Source organism: Meriones unguiculatus, chromosome 8, assembly GCF_030254825.1.
Source record: "Meriones unguiculatus strain TT.TT164.6M chromosome 8, Bangor_MerUng_6.1, whole genome shotgun sequence".
Lineage (NCBI taxonomy): Eukaryota > Metazoa > Chordata > Mammalia > Rodentia > Muridae > Meriones > Meriones unguiculatus.
This window is the reverse complement of record NC_083356.1, coordinates 18401431-18417194: the sequence shown is the minus strand read 5'-3', so window position 1 is coordinate 18417194 and position 15764 is coordinate 18401431. Positions and strand designations below refer to the sequence as shown.

General features: G+C 54.3%; 1 protein-coding gene across 3 annotated transcripts in view; it reads right to left on the bottom strand.

Annotated features, from left to right (window-relative positions):
• Scube1 (signal peptide, CUB domain and EGF like domain containing 1) overlaps window positions 1-15764 on the bottom strand; it is a 118743-nt gene that overhangs the window by 53507 nt on the left and 49472 nt on the right. The window lies entirely within an intron of this gene.

Here is a 15764-nt window from a genome sequence, read left to right as displayed (position 1 = left end):
TTGTGTAAACCTGCCTTAAACATTATACCTGATTGGTTCATTAAATGGCCTATATCTGGGCAGGGAAGTATGGGGTAGGCGTGGCCAAGATTCCAGGGCTCAGAGAGCATAGAGAGGACAGATGGACAGGAAGAGAGAAAGAAAGAGGACACTGTGATGGGTTAGGTGGAGAAGAAACCATGTGGGCAAGGAGAAAAGATTTCAATAATGGTGTGAAAAGGGCCAGAATATAAGCAAGTACCATGGGATTATGGATGGAAGGTATGAGGAGGATGAAGGTGGATGGTATTGGGTGGGGACTGGGAGATGGATAGTGAGTTTAGCCAGCAAGTGTAAGTAAAAGATCTGCCCGGCCCAAGGTAAATAAGGGAATCATACATCTAACAGGTGTCTGTGTCTTATTATTTGTGATAGCAGGTTAAATAATACCACTGTGATAATCTTAGGGATAATAAAAAACAGTTTGTAGCCCAACAGCCACAACAAAGAGGTCCACAGATCAAAGGGCAGAGAGCTTCTGTGTGCTACACGCCTGCTCTGGGACCTGATGTCACCTCCACCTGAAAGATCATGGCGAGGGAAGCTGTCTGGGAGAGGGGAGGAAACCCCCGTGGTGATGACCACATGAGATGGCCTCTCTTCCTCAGGGACCACACTGGATTCTTAGCCGAGGCGAAGGGAGTGTAACTGCGACCCTGTGTGCTGTGCTTGGTGGGCCCTCAGTAACGCAGGGCACGTTTGAAAGGACAAGTCTCTGACAGTTATAATATAGACCAAGAAGGCTTGGGCTGGAGGCGTGACTCAGCGGTAGATGAGCGCTTTGGCCAGCACGTTGGCAGCCGTGGGTTCTGCCCTAGCACCATGGAAAAGATAAGCAATAAAGAAAAGGCAGTTTGGGGTCTGTTCACAGACGGCCAAGAACGAAGGCTGCATTTTGCCCAGACCTGTGCTGTTTTTATCCCTCCCTTTGGCTTGCTCATTAATTCAAGCCAAGCTGCTGTACCAAATGCAGTGAGAGGATCATCTACTGACCCGTGACAGACAGGCAAAGCCTCCAGGGCATCGAAGGAAGTGACACCACCCATTTCCTCCCCTCCACCTGCGACCTGACCTACGATAGCGACAGCGCCTGGGCCTGATGGCAGGGACGGAGGTGCGATGGCCGCTTTCAGTACTCATTGGGAGGGAGCTGACCTGTGACCACAGCCTATTTGCGTACAAACGTTCCTACGTCAAGCTGGTCGCCAGTAGGCAAGGTTGCTCTGGAGCCGAAATGGGCCAAGCCCGACTTCAATAGCAAAGTCCCTGTGGGCGTGAATCTGCCTTCCCCATAAGCGTGTGCCTTGGAGACAATCCACTCACTTCTCTGGGCCTCACCCACAAGCATGCTCGCCACTGACACCCTCAGCCTCAAGGATCAGGTGTAAATGTTCACCTAAGCCACAGCCAGGAAGATGCCAAGTGCCTGGCGGGCATTCAGCATTCTAAGTACCTCTGCGGGCCCTGGCCTGCTCCTGCGGATCTGACGGCGGCAGCTCCCTGCTGGGACCTCGATGGGTAGAGCTAGGGTGGCTTCAGGATAGGAATTTCCTTGGCTACCCAAACACTTAGTTTCCTGTCCGGTTTTCTCGGACACCCTCCCGGGTGAGAGTCTGGCTACAAGCAGCATCCTTGACCCATGATAGGAGCTGCCAGTGGTCAGCCCAAAGCCTAGGTCTCACTCACTCCTCGCTAAGGGGGCTGCATCTGCAGCTCTCCGGTGTCTCAGCTGTGACCCGACCTTTGGTCCCCTGTCCCCACGTACATCCTCCTGAGGTCTGCAATCCCACACTGTCTGCTGTCTCCCCTGGCTTCTCCTTCCTTCATCCCTGTCTTCCATAAATGACTTCCTAAGGCCACCTCTGAGTCCATAAACTTCATAAAGCCTCCTGAGCAGCCCCCCTCCCCCACCAGGTTACCCTCCAGGCCACACCGATTTCCCAGCTGCCCTGCGCTGGCTCGGATTAATGCCCTAACATACCCGGCTTTACCTTTCCAGGTAGGGAAGAGCCCATTTGCTCTGTTCAACTCAGCTGGTGTGAGGTGAAGAAAGGGAGACTGAATTTCCATTTCTAGTCAAAGAATCGCAATTTCTGAGGAGCCCTGCACATTATCAGGCAGCCATGAGCTCATCCCTAGGGAGCTGGCGCATCCTGAACCCCAGACCACAGAGCACCAGGCTTTAGCACTGCCATGCCTTCTCCTCTGAGGGTCTGTCACCATGGAGTCTTTCTGTTCGGGTGTCCAGACATTAGTCATGAACCAAGGGAGTCACACACCCTGGAGAGACTGGTGGAGTGGTGACTCGTCACCGTGACTGCTGCCACCCAAGGTCAGTGGCGAGGCTGCAGGAAGGGAACGGGGAGCCGCAGAGCTGGTCTCAAGGGTGCTGACGGAAGATTCCAGAAGTTTCCCTCTTAGTCTGCTCCACAGTTGGTGTGTGTGTGTGAGTGTGCGTGTGTGCACGTGTGGAAGGCCTCTGTCTGCCCCTCTCCCTGTGACCTTGACGTAGAGTCGAGGCTTCTGTGCTGAGGCTCTCTTCTCAGGTTCCCGTACCAAGCCCTCAGCAGGCACGCTAGAGCCTTGGTTCATCTCCAGCAGGCTCCAAAGGATGCCTGTTTCCCACTGAGGGTTGGGACAGGCTGGGCACTTCAGGGAGGCTGAACTGGGGTCCTCTCTGTGTTCCTGACAGTTATGACCCTTGTTGCATTTAAAAAGAACAACTTAAAAGTTACTATGTGAAAACATAATGTTTTCCACCAAAAACAGTATCTTCTCTAAGCCAGGGAGAACGTGGGTCCGAGAGGCATGACCTTGCGGTAGGCATGGGAGGCACCAGCTACTCCTGTCTCATGAGTGTGGTTTGGACTCCAGATTGGAAGCTGCTCTCGGCTCCTGTGGCCTTTGCCAGGCTGCCCTGGCAGCTCTGGCTGCAGATGGCTTCTCCCACCAACCTGTATTCCTCTCAAGCACAGGCTCCAGCTACTCGTGCCGAGCCCACAGGTAACTCAGCACCAGGCCCAAGGCCCAGCTGGGGTGATATAGCTAGCTTCTGCTACCCAGGGCTGCAGGCCTCATCTGTCCTCCTGCAGATCTCTGCCTGGGCCACGTCTGCTCCTGAGAGGGTTGCAAACCACAAGCTTTCCGGCACACCTCTCCAGGTGTAGGTATGGGAGCCACATGCGCCAAGTTCAGAGGAAGCCTGTTTGATCCCCTCTGCAGAGGAGCTGAAAGGATTTCAGTCATTCTCGGAAGTCCTGCATTTCACATGCCTGGTACCTTCCAGCTCAGGCTGCCCGCAAACTCGAAGCTAATCTGATCCGACTCATCCAAATCCAATTATGCTCTGCAGACCTGGGCCGAGTGTCTCCTCAGTGCTAGGCCAGGCGGGGCGGGCACCACGGGGAGACAAGGCCCTTAGCAGCCACATTGATCGTCAGATCAGCATGGAACTACCGCACGCTTACCTCATGTCTGCGCCTCAGCTTCACCGGAGGCAGAATGAGGCAGCCATGGGTCTTGCTTCCAAGGTGGGACAAGTAATGACAAAGCTGCCCTTGGACCCAGGCAGGAGGAAGCCATCGATGGCTGCCACCAGAGGGGTGAAGCACACGTGCCCGGGGGACCCTCTGCCTGCTCTTGAGGGACAGGCTTTCAAGCCAGGAACAAGGGGGAAGCTGTCACAGTATCCTGAGAGGGATGAAGAGAGAGCAGAGGCTTCTCTGCGACATCTTTGAGAGTTTTCTCCTATAGCAGTGCTTTTCAGCCTGTGGAGCTGCACGTCACCAAAGGGGTCACATACCAGATATCCTGCGTATCATGTATTGACACCATGATTCGTAAGAACAGCAGAACTAGAGTTATGAGGCGGCAGCAAAATAATTTTACAATTGGCGGTCACCACAGCATGAGGCCCTATAACAAAAGGTGGCAGCATTAGAGGGCATGCCGGCTTTACAAACCGCCCACGGAAAGTGGTCAGCGTGGTGTCTGGCCACCCCTGGCAACAGGCTCCCATCGTGCTTTTCCATCAGGGCTTCTTCGTAGGCCAGCTGTTAGCCTTGGAGATGGTCCCACATGTATAGAGATGTGATGGCGCCCTGCCTGCCATACCGGTGTACCTGTCATGTTCCCTCAACCCAGGTCTGGTGCCTTTGCTCCCCCATAGAGTTGGAACGTGTACATCCCAAGGGTCATTGCTAGGGTACCTCGTCAATAATATCACTTCCAAAGTTCCTGTCCCTCAAACACAGACGAGAACAATGGCCTTGCCTCACTGCCCAACTCCAGCCCTGCTCCAACTCAGAAGGATTTGCTTTCCCTTTGCTTCCTTGACAGACAGTGAAAGAGCCGAGAAAGAGGCTGGGGCTTTAGGGGGCCTTCACGGCCCAGAATCGCCCTAGCCTACCAGTGAAACCAGGCCCAGCTTATGGACCTGGGAAGAACCCCAGGGAGGCCAGGTGAAGGGAGGTGCAGGACTGAGCTGGGAAAGAGAGGCTAATGAGGACCCCCAGGTGCCTGCTTGAGGCTCAGGTTTTGTGCCAACCTATGGATATGTCATCCTGTCAACTCCCCAGGCTGACCTTAGAGGAACATAAGCTTCGGCACCTCCTGCCCTTATGAGACAGGAGCGCCGAGGCACAGACAGACGGATAATTGGCCTAGGGTGAAGGGCTGGATCATGGGATGATACAGACACTAAAGAGACGGCAGCCGCTCGGGGATGTCCTGCTCGGTCTGGATCAGGACAGCTGGAGCCACTTATTCCACACGGGCACTTTGCACATATAACCTCCTTGAAGCCCAGGCTAGTTCTTCCAAGACAGAGACACAAAGGGTCAGTGCTTTGTCTGAGAGGCATGACGAGGGGAGGCGGGAGGTGGAGGTGGGCTGGAAACCATGCCTGACCCAGAACCTGTCCTCAGAGGAAGTGGGATGGCGATGGACACTTAGGTCCCCCAGCCCCTGTAGCTACTTCTCCAGTCTGCCCTGGAGCTGGGGCAACAAGGAATACTGGGCACCCTCTCTCCTTTTTCTCTGTGTGCCTTTGGGAATGTGGCTTCCCCCACACAGGCCGTGGGCCCTCTCTCATCTTTGAACAACTTCCGACCAGCCATTTTGGACTATGTGGTACCACTTCTTCTGGAAGCTCTCCCGTTCCTATCCCTTCCCCCATCTCGAGGCTAGATTTGGGCCTGGGACCCTCGATACCATCCCCTTTTTCTCTATCACAGCATTTGCCATACTGTGGCTCCTCCATCAGATGGAGGCTCCTTGTGGGGCCAGGACAGCTCTTGAGTATAATTTGTCCCCGTGTACTGAGGTCCCAAAGGTAGCCACCCTGGGCAGCGGAATGAGGAGAGCACTGGGGTGGTTTCAGTGTCTTTGTCTGCAGGCCTGGTGCTCGTTGCAGGGGGCCTCTGGTCTCTGTTCCCTAACAGGGCACTGACAGTATCTGCCCCTGGAGTGTGGGCCAAAAGTCTATTGTTACATGACTCAGGTTTCAGCAGAAAAGGGGGTTGTGGGGAGGTCACCTTCACCTGTAGCCCTTCAGCCTGTCTTTGAACAGATCCAGACATAGAGGGGCCCTGGCAATTGCTGCCTAGACTCCTGTCCTCCCACGAGCCCAGAGAGGCGCTGCTGGGGAGAGCAGGGACGGCATGGCTTCACTTCTGTGAGCTAGGCTCTTGCAGATCTCCCTAACTGGACATCTTGGTGTAGATGCTGCAGCTCATATGAGGCAGGTCTCCAGTGGCCACTTAATGCTCATCTCTCATCCTACTAGCCTGGTTCCTGATTGGCAGCTTCTGTGGTCGCTTCAGACGCCCCCCCTCCACCTTCCTTTTCTCTCTTTGTTTCAACTGGAATATACGGGGGAAAGAGAGCCTCTCTCTGGGGCTCTCATGGTTTTGAGTACAAGTTGGGTATGTGACCCAATAACGGGGGTTGACTCACTCATTTCTCTTAAGTGCTGAAGGGCATGAAAAGTGGCTCTGGGGGCAGCCGCACGGTGAGATGCAGGACCACTTTTCCTTCCTCCTCGCCTCTTGAAGTTTCTCAGGTTGGCCACTAGGTGTCACTACAACCAAGCTGAAGCCTCTCCAAGGACTGGAGGCAGCTTCAGAGGTCGGGCTGGAAGATGGACTGTGTTGAGCTGGCCTCCCGCCTAGTGGGCCACAAGTCCTTCGCCCTCTCCAGCCACTGGCCGCATGGCACAGCCAGTTAGGCTGGATTTCAGATAGACGGTACGTACTTCCGAACTGTATGTTCCCAATGTGGCAACAGGCTATATTTACATGTAAAACAGCAAACCTCCTAGCGTAACTCATCAGCCTTCTCCCTTCCCACAGGATCCCTAAAGGAAGTCACATGGACAGGCTGTCCCACACCACCCTCAGTTGGCCCCAGACCCGATGCGGAAAGATCCCAGCCTGCTAGCTGTGGATCACTTCCTTCACAGGGCAGCTGTGGTCTACTGGACCTTGAGAGGACAGCAGGCACCCAAACCAACCGGCAAGCCTCTCTCTATCTGAGAAGCTCAGATCACAGGCTACTCCTGCCATTTGGTCTACCCTAAAGGCAGTGCTTAGTAAACTCAGGCGTAAAGGCAGAGGTGGGGTGGGGCAGGTGGACTGGGATGGGGTATCGGGGAAGGGAAGGATAAGAGTCAAGACCCGAGCTGTGGACCAGCTGTGACTGCTGGAGAAGCCAGCTTACGTGAGAAAGGTAGGAGACAGCTGTTGTACTTCTGGCAGATGAACCGCAGGGGAGACCGTGCCAGAAGGAAGATCAGCTGACCTGATGGCCATAGAGTAGGTGTAAGCCCTGGCTGAACCGGAGACCCATGGGAAGTAAATGCTGGGTGTCCCTGAGTGGCCTCTCCAGCCCAAGGAACAGGAAAGCACGCTATAAATCAGAGCCACACCGCCCAGGCATCCGAGAAGCTTCTCAAGGGAGCGATGGTCGGAGCAGACAGGGAGCTCCAGACAGAGGGAGCAGTGTGAGGAGACAGGGACTCGGAGTAGCAGGGGTTTGCAGGGGATGGTTTGTGACCAGCACAGGCTATGGGGATCCGAGTTAGAATCCTGTGTGTGGTGGGGGCGGAGGGGGTTGGGGGAAGGTAGAGTGGGGAGTGACATGGCCACGGGCTGGGTCCATGAAGGCTCAGGGAGAGCTGGCAGCAGCTGCAGTAACTTGGCCAGAGGTCAGCAGCTGGCAGCCTTACCCAGGGAAAGGGCAGTCCACCTGGCAAGCCTGGGCTTTTTCGTGTCTCAGGGGTGCCAAGGCTGCATGGTACCCTCTGCTCTTGCCCTTCTGTCCACCTGTTTGTTCGGGTATCTGGTCAAGCCATCAGGCGTGAGCGCAGAGTCAGCCTCTGCTAATCTTCTCTGGTCGGATCTCTACATCCCACCGATGGGATAACACAGATTACACTCAGGAGCCATCCAGATCCGGGCATGGTGCCAGGCCCAGTCGCGCTCAGCTGTGAGGCTTATGGCTCTATAGGATGCGTGTGCTGGTGACATGGTGCTGCAGAGCCCAAGGATGGGCGTTTCCCGAGGGACACGGCTTATGCGCACAGCTCATCCTCATCTGCATGAACAGCTCTGGCGCGTGCTTCACTGCACAGCAAGAGGCCAAGGCTGAGAAAGCCATTGCCGAGAGGGGACCTAGGGCCAGGTGGACTGTCCCTTGTCTTGGTACCTTCTGAACTCTGTGGCTTACCCTCTACCCTCCACCATCGATTCCTGGAGACCCCAAGGGCCTACAGCTTTGCAGAAAGATCCCCTGCCAGCACTGAGAAATCAGCCCCGTGGTGCCCTTGGCGCCGGCTTGAGGCCAGGCCAGGAGGAGTGCGTGAAGCTGGCTTACCAGCCAAAGGAGTTGTTTATGGGGTGGGAGGCTCATAAAAAATAATGGGATGGATTTATTGTCCCCGCCTTGAGGGCCATTCCAGACCGCACAGGGCCAGGCCAGGCCTCTTCCAGTAGCACCATAAATCTCCACGCTAAGTGCCAGGGATGTCCGTCCTCCCGCCCACCTGGTCTGTAGCCAGACAAGGAAGTTCAAGGAGCCCACACCCTAACAGGGCCTGTCCCAGCCCCCATAGCCAGTGATGGCAGGCCTTAAAACAGGGCAGGGATGACCCTGTAGCAGGAGCTACAGTGGGGGGTCTCTGGAGCACAGGGACCTGGCTTGCTTCTCGAGATGTGAAAATCGCATGTGGGGAACCAAGGGGAGTCCGCTAGCCAGGTACACCCACAGGATGCTAAGCCGTGACTTGGCTGGGGACTCTCGTGTGGGATGGAGGGGCCCTGTCTGTGGCCTTGTTTACTGGGATCTGGCAGTGAGAAAGAGAAAGAGTTGGCTGTGGTACCGGAGATCCAGCCTTACATACCGTACAGCATGGAAAAGGAAGGCAGTTTCCGTCAAGGGGCGTGGCAGTGCTTATCTGAGGCATCTCAAAGGGTGAAGTGAGCACCGGGATTATCCCCTGTGGAAAGCCACTGTAAAGCGTAAGGGACTGGGCTTGGGCTCCTATGGCCGACTCAGGCTTGGAGAGGGTCAAGGTCCAGTCGGTTTTTAGGACAAGTGAAAGCCAGAGAGGCTGAGTTAAAGACAAAGGCAGGAGAATGAAGGGCCAGCCTAGGGGAAGGCAGCAGGAGGACCCTGGACAGAGTTGGGATAATAGCTCAGAGGGCGCCTCTGTGGTGATTCCTAACCCAGACGTCCATACTCCAAACCCCTCAGGTGGCCTCTGCCAAGCAGCCCCCAGCCAGGCCTGACACCACTGTGAGCTTGGGAAGCAGGCTCAGATCCCAGAAGTGGGCAAAGGTAGCTTTCCCCACCACTCTGATCATGGCCAGCCCAGGTGGGTATGCCATGCAGGGCCTTGCTTCATGCCTCAGGAGTCTGGATATTGGTTGGAAGGAAACGTTTCATTCCTAATCCTTGCATGCAGGAAGCATACGAGCCCCTTTCAAAGTTTTACACTAAAACAGAGCCCCTAATATAACAGTATAAAAAGTGGGGCCTTTATGAGTGATTAGGTTAGTATGTCTCAGGGGTGTGATGACCTTAAAAACAGGTAGAGGCAATAGCTGGGCCCTTTGCCCCTGCCTTTTGTTGCAGTTGGACACACAAAGAGGTACCATCTGTAGCACAGAAGTGCCTGCCAGGTATGGAGTGCCTGGAGCCTAGTGCTTCAACTTCATAGCCTCCAAAACACAGCAACAATCCCAAGTAACCGCAGTGAGAAGAAGAGACCAAAACAGCACACTGACTGAGGAGAGGAGTGGGTGAGCTCGCTCCTGCTCCTACCCCCATGCCTGGTCCTCGTCATGCAAACTGCCTTTGTGCATGATCAGGTAAGATGCCCGTCTTGGACCTGCCTCTCATGCAGCCTGTGGTTTTGGGAGAATGTACCCTGGTACAGAGATGGGGGCCTTATGAGTGTCATGCAAAGAGGTAAGACAGAGGAACTGGGGGCTTAACAGATGACAGGCAGGGGCTTGTGTCTCCCTACCCCCATCCCCTTGCCGAGAACACACACAAGGAGGCCTGAGCCCCCACAGCAACCTACAACCCTGACCTCCAATGAGGTCCCCAAGTGTTGAGGTTTTCCTCTTTCACTTAGACCCTTTCAGACCCTCCCCCAGATACTCAGGAGAGGGGGACAGGAGTGGTCTGTACATGCTGTTCTTGGAGGCTCTTATTCATACACCAAGTTGGATTCTGAGTAGGATTCAGCATCACCAGCTTCTAAACATGTAGGAGATTGGCCGTCATGTATAAGGCCCCAAGCCATATCTAGAATAAAAATCAGAGTGAGCTTTCACTCAGGTTCCACTGATTCCCAGGTTTCTAGGCTGTAAAGAGGATAGAGCTCTGCCTTGTTCAGGAGCACCAGCCACTGAAATAGTCAGCATCTATGTGACGTGAGTAACAGGACAGTCTGAAGTGTAAACCTGTGGTGAACAGGCTCTCCGGAAGGTCTGCAGGCCCTGTCTTACACCTGCCTCAGACATCCTGTCACACTCTCTTCGGCCGCTCTTCAGTTACTTTCCCCATCAGTCACCCACCTGTCACCTCTTCCTCAGCCATTCTCCTGTCATGGTCCCCTCAGACATCCTGTCACATTTTCCTCAGCCATCTTTCTGTTCCTTCTCCCTCGGTCTTTCCTTCACCAGCGTCCCTTCAGCCATTATCCTGTTGTCTTCCTCTTTAACATTCTGTCACATTTCCCTCAGACATCTTCCTGTCACTTTCTCCTCTTACATTATCACCTCCTCTCACTATTGTCCTGTCACCTTCTCTTCAGCTATCCTGTCAGCATCTCCACAATGTCTGTCACTTTCCCCATCAGCCACCTCCTTGTCTCCTCTCCCATCGGCCATTTTCTTGTCAACCTCCCCATTAGTCACCTTGTCGCTTTCTTCTCAGCCATCCTGCCATCTCCTCCTCACACACCCTTCTTTCTCAGCCATCTTTCTGTCATCCTTCCCCCAGCCATCCTCCTATTTCAGCCATCTTCCTGTCATGTTCCCTGAAGCCACCCCCTGCCATGCTTTTTCTGTCACCTTCCCTTTAGCCACCTTCCTGTCAGGCATCCTGTCACACCACCCCCTCCCCAGTCATTTCCCTTTCAGCAGCCCCTTGGCCACCCTCCTGTCACCTCTCCCTCAACCATCCTATCAACTTCCCTCCCCCAGAGGATCCTGTTCCACAGTCACGTACCTGTGGTGTGGCTGGGAGTGTGGCCTAACTCCCTGCTTGCTTTATTTCCGTGTCCTACCCATGATGGATCATGATTTTGTGGTCAGACTGTGTCTCCTACATCCACTTCTCAAGGCTGAGTGAGCAAAAATCCAAATTCCTACTAAACACTTTTTTTTTTTTTTTAAATCTCTCTTGGTTCTGCCAGTTTGGAAAGTGGCTTTGGGCCCCTGGGACCACCCTCTCCGACCGGTAATGACACCTTCGGGGGGATCTTAGATGTTTAAGGAACACTGGGGAACAGTGAAGGACAGGCTGGACCGTGGAGCTGCAGCTGCTGGACCCAGCGAGGGTGGAAAGGGGTGTTCAGCCCTGGGGCAAGGCGTGCAGGAGGGAACTGTGGATTCACAGTGCTGAGGCCGGGAGCCACCCAAAAGCACCCAGGGGAAAGGATTGGGCCTCGGACATGGTGAGAATGTCCCCTCTACTGAGGCTGCATGGTGCACACAGGAGGGTGAGCACTTGTGCCCACTCTGCCTGGCTCTGGCCTCCCCGATCAGATGGCACAGGAGGACAGGGGTGTCCTTGACACTCTTCCAGGAAAAAAAAAACTGACAGAGAAACCTGTGGAACATGCCTTTATCTTCAGAGCACTCCCCGGGGCTGTTTTTCAGGCTCGCCTGCTGTTGGTCTATGTCCAAGTGACCCCACTAGCCCCTGTTATCACCACAAACTCCTGCTGTCCCCGATCTCCTTCTTAACCCAACGGCTGTGCAGAATCCCACCCACGCGGGGCCAGCCCTCAGCTCATGCAGGACCGTTTGTCCCTTCCCCAGTTAGCGACCAGCTCTCAGAGGCTTCTCCAGCCTCTGCTCCACAGGTCTCCAGACCAACCTTGGTGCCCTCAGTTTGACTAGCCTGATGGTCCCTCAGATCTATTCCTTGGGGCATGTGCCAGTCAACCAGCAGATCACATCCAGGCCTGCACACATCTGGGTACAATAGTCCCAACATCGGTTCCTAGGGCAGCCCAGGAAGGAGTCACAACTTGAACTCAGACCCCCTGGGTTCTAGCCTCGTCACTACTCCAAAGGGCCAGAAACCCTGGGCCTGTCTGTGCTGTGGGAGTGGCTAGTGTCCATCTCATAAGGATTAAGGGCTCAACAATGGCCTTATCATCTGAAGACTAAGCTTCAGTGAAACACCCCTGGACACCGTAAGCCTCAGTTTCCCTGGATGACACTGAACATTCACTGCTCCGCTCCAGTTACTAATAATAGTGACATCTTCCACTCAGGAAACCACTGGCCTGGAGAGTAAATGGCGGAGTCCTTTCGAGTCATCCTTTTGGCTTGTCAGTGCTGGGTAGGTAGTACAAGTTGTTCTTAAAAAAAGATGCAAATCTCTCTCTCTCTCTTTTTTTAAACCACATGTGTGCATGTGCCACAGGCATATACGTGGAGGTCAAGGACCAACTTGTGGGGACCCATTCTCTCCTTCCACCGTGTGGGTCCCAGGGGGCTGTCTCAGGTTATCAGGCTTGCTAGCAGGAACCTTTACCTGCCGCGCTATCACGCTGGCCCCCACACAAAAATTCTTGACAGTGGTGTTTACGCAAAAGGCACAGGTAGCACACATCCAGGCCGTGCCAACGTTGCCATGTTGACTTCCTGGCTTGGGATTGTATGCTGATGACCTAAGGTGCTGCCTTTGGGGAAAACTGGGTGAAGGACACATGAGACCTCTCTTTGAGATTTTTGTTTGTTTGTTTGTTAGCTTTTGTGAATCTAGAATTATTTCAAAACAAAAAGTCGTTAGTATTTCTGTTATTTTGTCTTCAGTTATATTGGGGGTATTTACTCTTCCAAAGTTCCAGGTAAAATAAACAGATCCCCAGATGCTTGCAGGGTGGTTTAGTAAGCACGACAGCCAAGTGTGATTTACACACAAGGCCATTTGCACACAACCTGACCCTCTGAGGCACAACTGTATCTAGAAACTGAATGGCAATTCTAGAGCCCATTGCACCCCTTTTCACAAGCCGAGAGCCCCTCGGCTTCTGGTCCGGACTCCTATATGACTAAAATGGCTTCTGACCCTCAGAGCCAGACCTGCCACGGATCAGTGGCACGGGACAGCTAGCAATAGCAGCGTCAAAAGACACAGGTTCATTCGACGTCCAGAGCTTTGTGGGTATTCAGCTTGGGGACAGATAGCAATTCACGTCTTCTCTCTCTGGCAAGGGCGGCTGTCTGTATAACTGAGTTCTATTCAAAAACTGCCAACTGTGGGGGGGGGGGGCGGGGGCAGGTCAGCTCAGGCTGAGAGAGTAGGGAAGTGTTAGGAGATAGTTCAGAAAAATCCTGCCACAAATGGTTTTGGAGGCACCAGGGGCACCTGGACCCTCAGGTGATGGGTGTCAGGCGGGAAGAGGTGTCCACTGCACCAGGACTCCTCCTGAGCCCTATAGACGTGGACCAGCCATTGCAAGGGACCTCTTTATTGCCTGTTGTCTGTGCCAGCTAGGATTCTGGAGGCCAGGCCCTGACTGGCGTATTCTCCCTCAGTGACTCTGGCAACCTTGTGCAAGTTCCCTGACTCTTCAGTGTCCAAACTGGAAAAGGGCCACTGCAGGGATACAGGGGTAAAGAGGGAAGGGCTTAGTAGCATACAGTGGGCACAAAAGTCAAGTGTGCAGTGTCACATGCCCAGCCCCACGAACTCATCAGAGGGAGAGTCTAAAGTGCCAATATCCCGTTTGAAGGCTAAGGCTTGATGAGCCTGTGGCCCTGAATCCTAGGGAAGTGCCACGAAGGGAGGACACTGGGGTTCTCTGCATCCATTTACACACGTGCTTAAGAGTATGCAGAAGACTCTCAGCCAGATGTAGAATGTTTTGGGGGCAGCTCCAGGCTTGTGGGTCTGCAGTACAGCCTGTCCTGTGGCCAGGTCTGGTATAGATCTCAGGGAAACAAGGCATGACCAGCATGTCTCTGGTATGGCCCCATTTGGCTGGGTAGGGTCTGCAGGCGTGAGTCTCCGAATCTACCTGTCCACCCATGCCCGGAGCAGACCGCACTGCCTCCATATTCACCGTGATAACCAATATGCCTGCCCACCCCACCCACCACTGCTAGCACAACTTAGCCCTGTTCTTGCCTGACTTCCTCATCTTTCCTTTCCTCCTGCTCTGTCCCTTCCAAAGGCTCCACTGTGCCCTGGAATGAGAGTTATGGTGAACGGTGTCCGTATTCCTAAAAGTCCCTAGCTGCAAGGAAATGCACACCCTGTCACAGACATGGACAAGAGCGTCAAAGGGCCTTGGGAGGCAGGTGAAGTAAGGCACGGCTGTTCCGGAGGCTGGGGCCAGCCCATCACTGGAGCCTGTGAGTTTGAGGCAAACCTGGACAACAGAGCAGAGAGCCATCTCAGACTAAATAAAAAGGGGAAGGGGCTGGGGCTAGCCTTGGGTACATGCAGCTCCTGAACCACCCTCACCCTACCCCGTGAGCTTGTGCTGCTTCCTGTAATTGTGGGAACACTCTGTGACCTCCAGTCCGTGCCAAGGCTGGCCCACAGCAGGTGTCTAATGAGGCACTAAGCAGGTGAATCTTGGTGTCACAGCCCCTTGGCCACCAGGGGTGGTCAGGATGCTGCTGCTCGTGACAACTCCACTATAGTCAGTGAAGTGACTGGTGGTTATGATGGCTCCATTGTTTGCCCTTCCACGGAGAAAAACCAACCTTCAGAATTCCTCAGGCTTTTGTCCCAGCTTAAAGTAGAGGAATTCACAGTCAGTCTTGTTTTAGATTGAAAAAAAAAAAAAAATCACACGGGCCCCCAACCTAGGGTCAGAAGACACCAGGCTTGTGAACAGCTGGATGAATGTGAAAGCGAGGAGAGGGGAGGGTCACCGTTCTTCACATCTGTGGCCTTCAGAGGCCCTTCTGGATCCACCCAGCATTGGTTAGACTGAAGGAAAAAGGGAAACTCACCCAGGAGGCCCTATCTTCTTGGAGCATAAACTTGACATACTTTAAGGATAGAAAGGGCAGAGGAAGAGGAAGAAAGCCCAAGGTGTTAGGCTCTGGGTGGCCAGGCGTGGGGGTAGCCTAGTGCCACAGAGGCTGGGCTGAGTCTACAGCGGCCCTTGGCCTGAGGGCCAGAAGAGGTATTGTTAGCCCTTGGGCCAGAGGTTGAGCAGAGGGGCATGTGGGCTGTCAGGGCACCAAAGCCAGCACCAGGAAGTGTTAAGCAGGACTAGCCAGATTCCAACAGCCCCAGGGTCCCCTCCCATCCAGGGCAGCCTTGCCAGGAGTTCTGGGGACCAGAAGGAATTAACTGGCTACATGTCACCCCCCCCCCCAAGGGCAGATTTTACACTTGGATGCTTCAAAGCATTTTCCCTGAGGGCTGAGACTAATAGTCAAAGGTCCTAGAGAGGCAGAAGTGACAGGGGAGGCCCCAGGGGATCTGAAGCCAAGAACCTAACACTCCTCATCCAGCCTGGGCCTGATCCATGAGCCTCAGGCCAGGGTTTATGCTGGCGCCTGGGAAGTCAGGCTACTTGGAAGGGCTGAGCTGTGTGGCCTTGTTTCTGGGCCAGGAGCCCAGACTGACCTTGGCCTAGCCCTCTCATACATCTAATCAAAACCAGTCTGTGCTTTGGGTGGGTGGGTAGGGGGAGTCCAGAGATCCGGAGGGGAATTAGCCGGCTAGGTAACACCAGGAATCTAATTTGCCCAAGCCTCTGGATCCATCTGCTTTCCCCAGAGCCGCAGAATCAGAGGTCACGTGGGGAAGGCAAAGCGCTTCCGGGCAGGCTCTGATTTTGAGCCTCGACACTCAGCACCGTGGCTGACGCCGTAGTGGGCACTTGTGGCAACGCCACGGACTGTGCCTGTCCAGGAGGTAGGCTACCTGCCTGGGCAGGACTGTGTCCTGTCTCCTCCCAGGCACTGGGCACGATTAGCCACGTCCCAAGCTCACCTTGTCCCCTTTGTACTTTT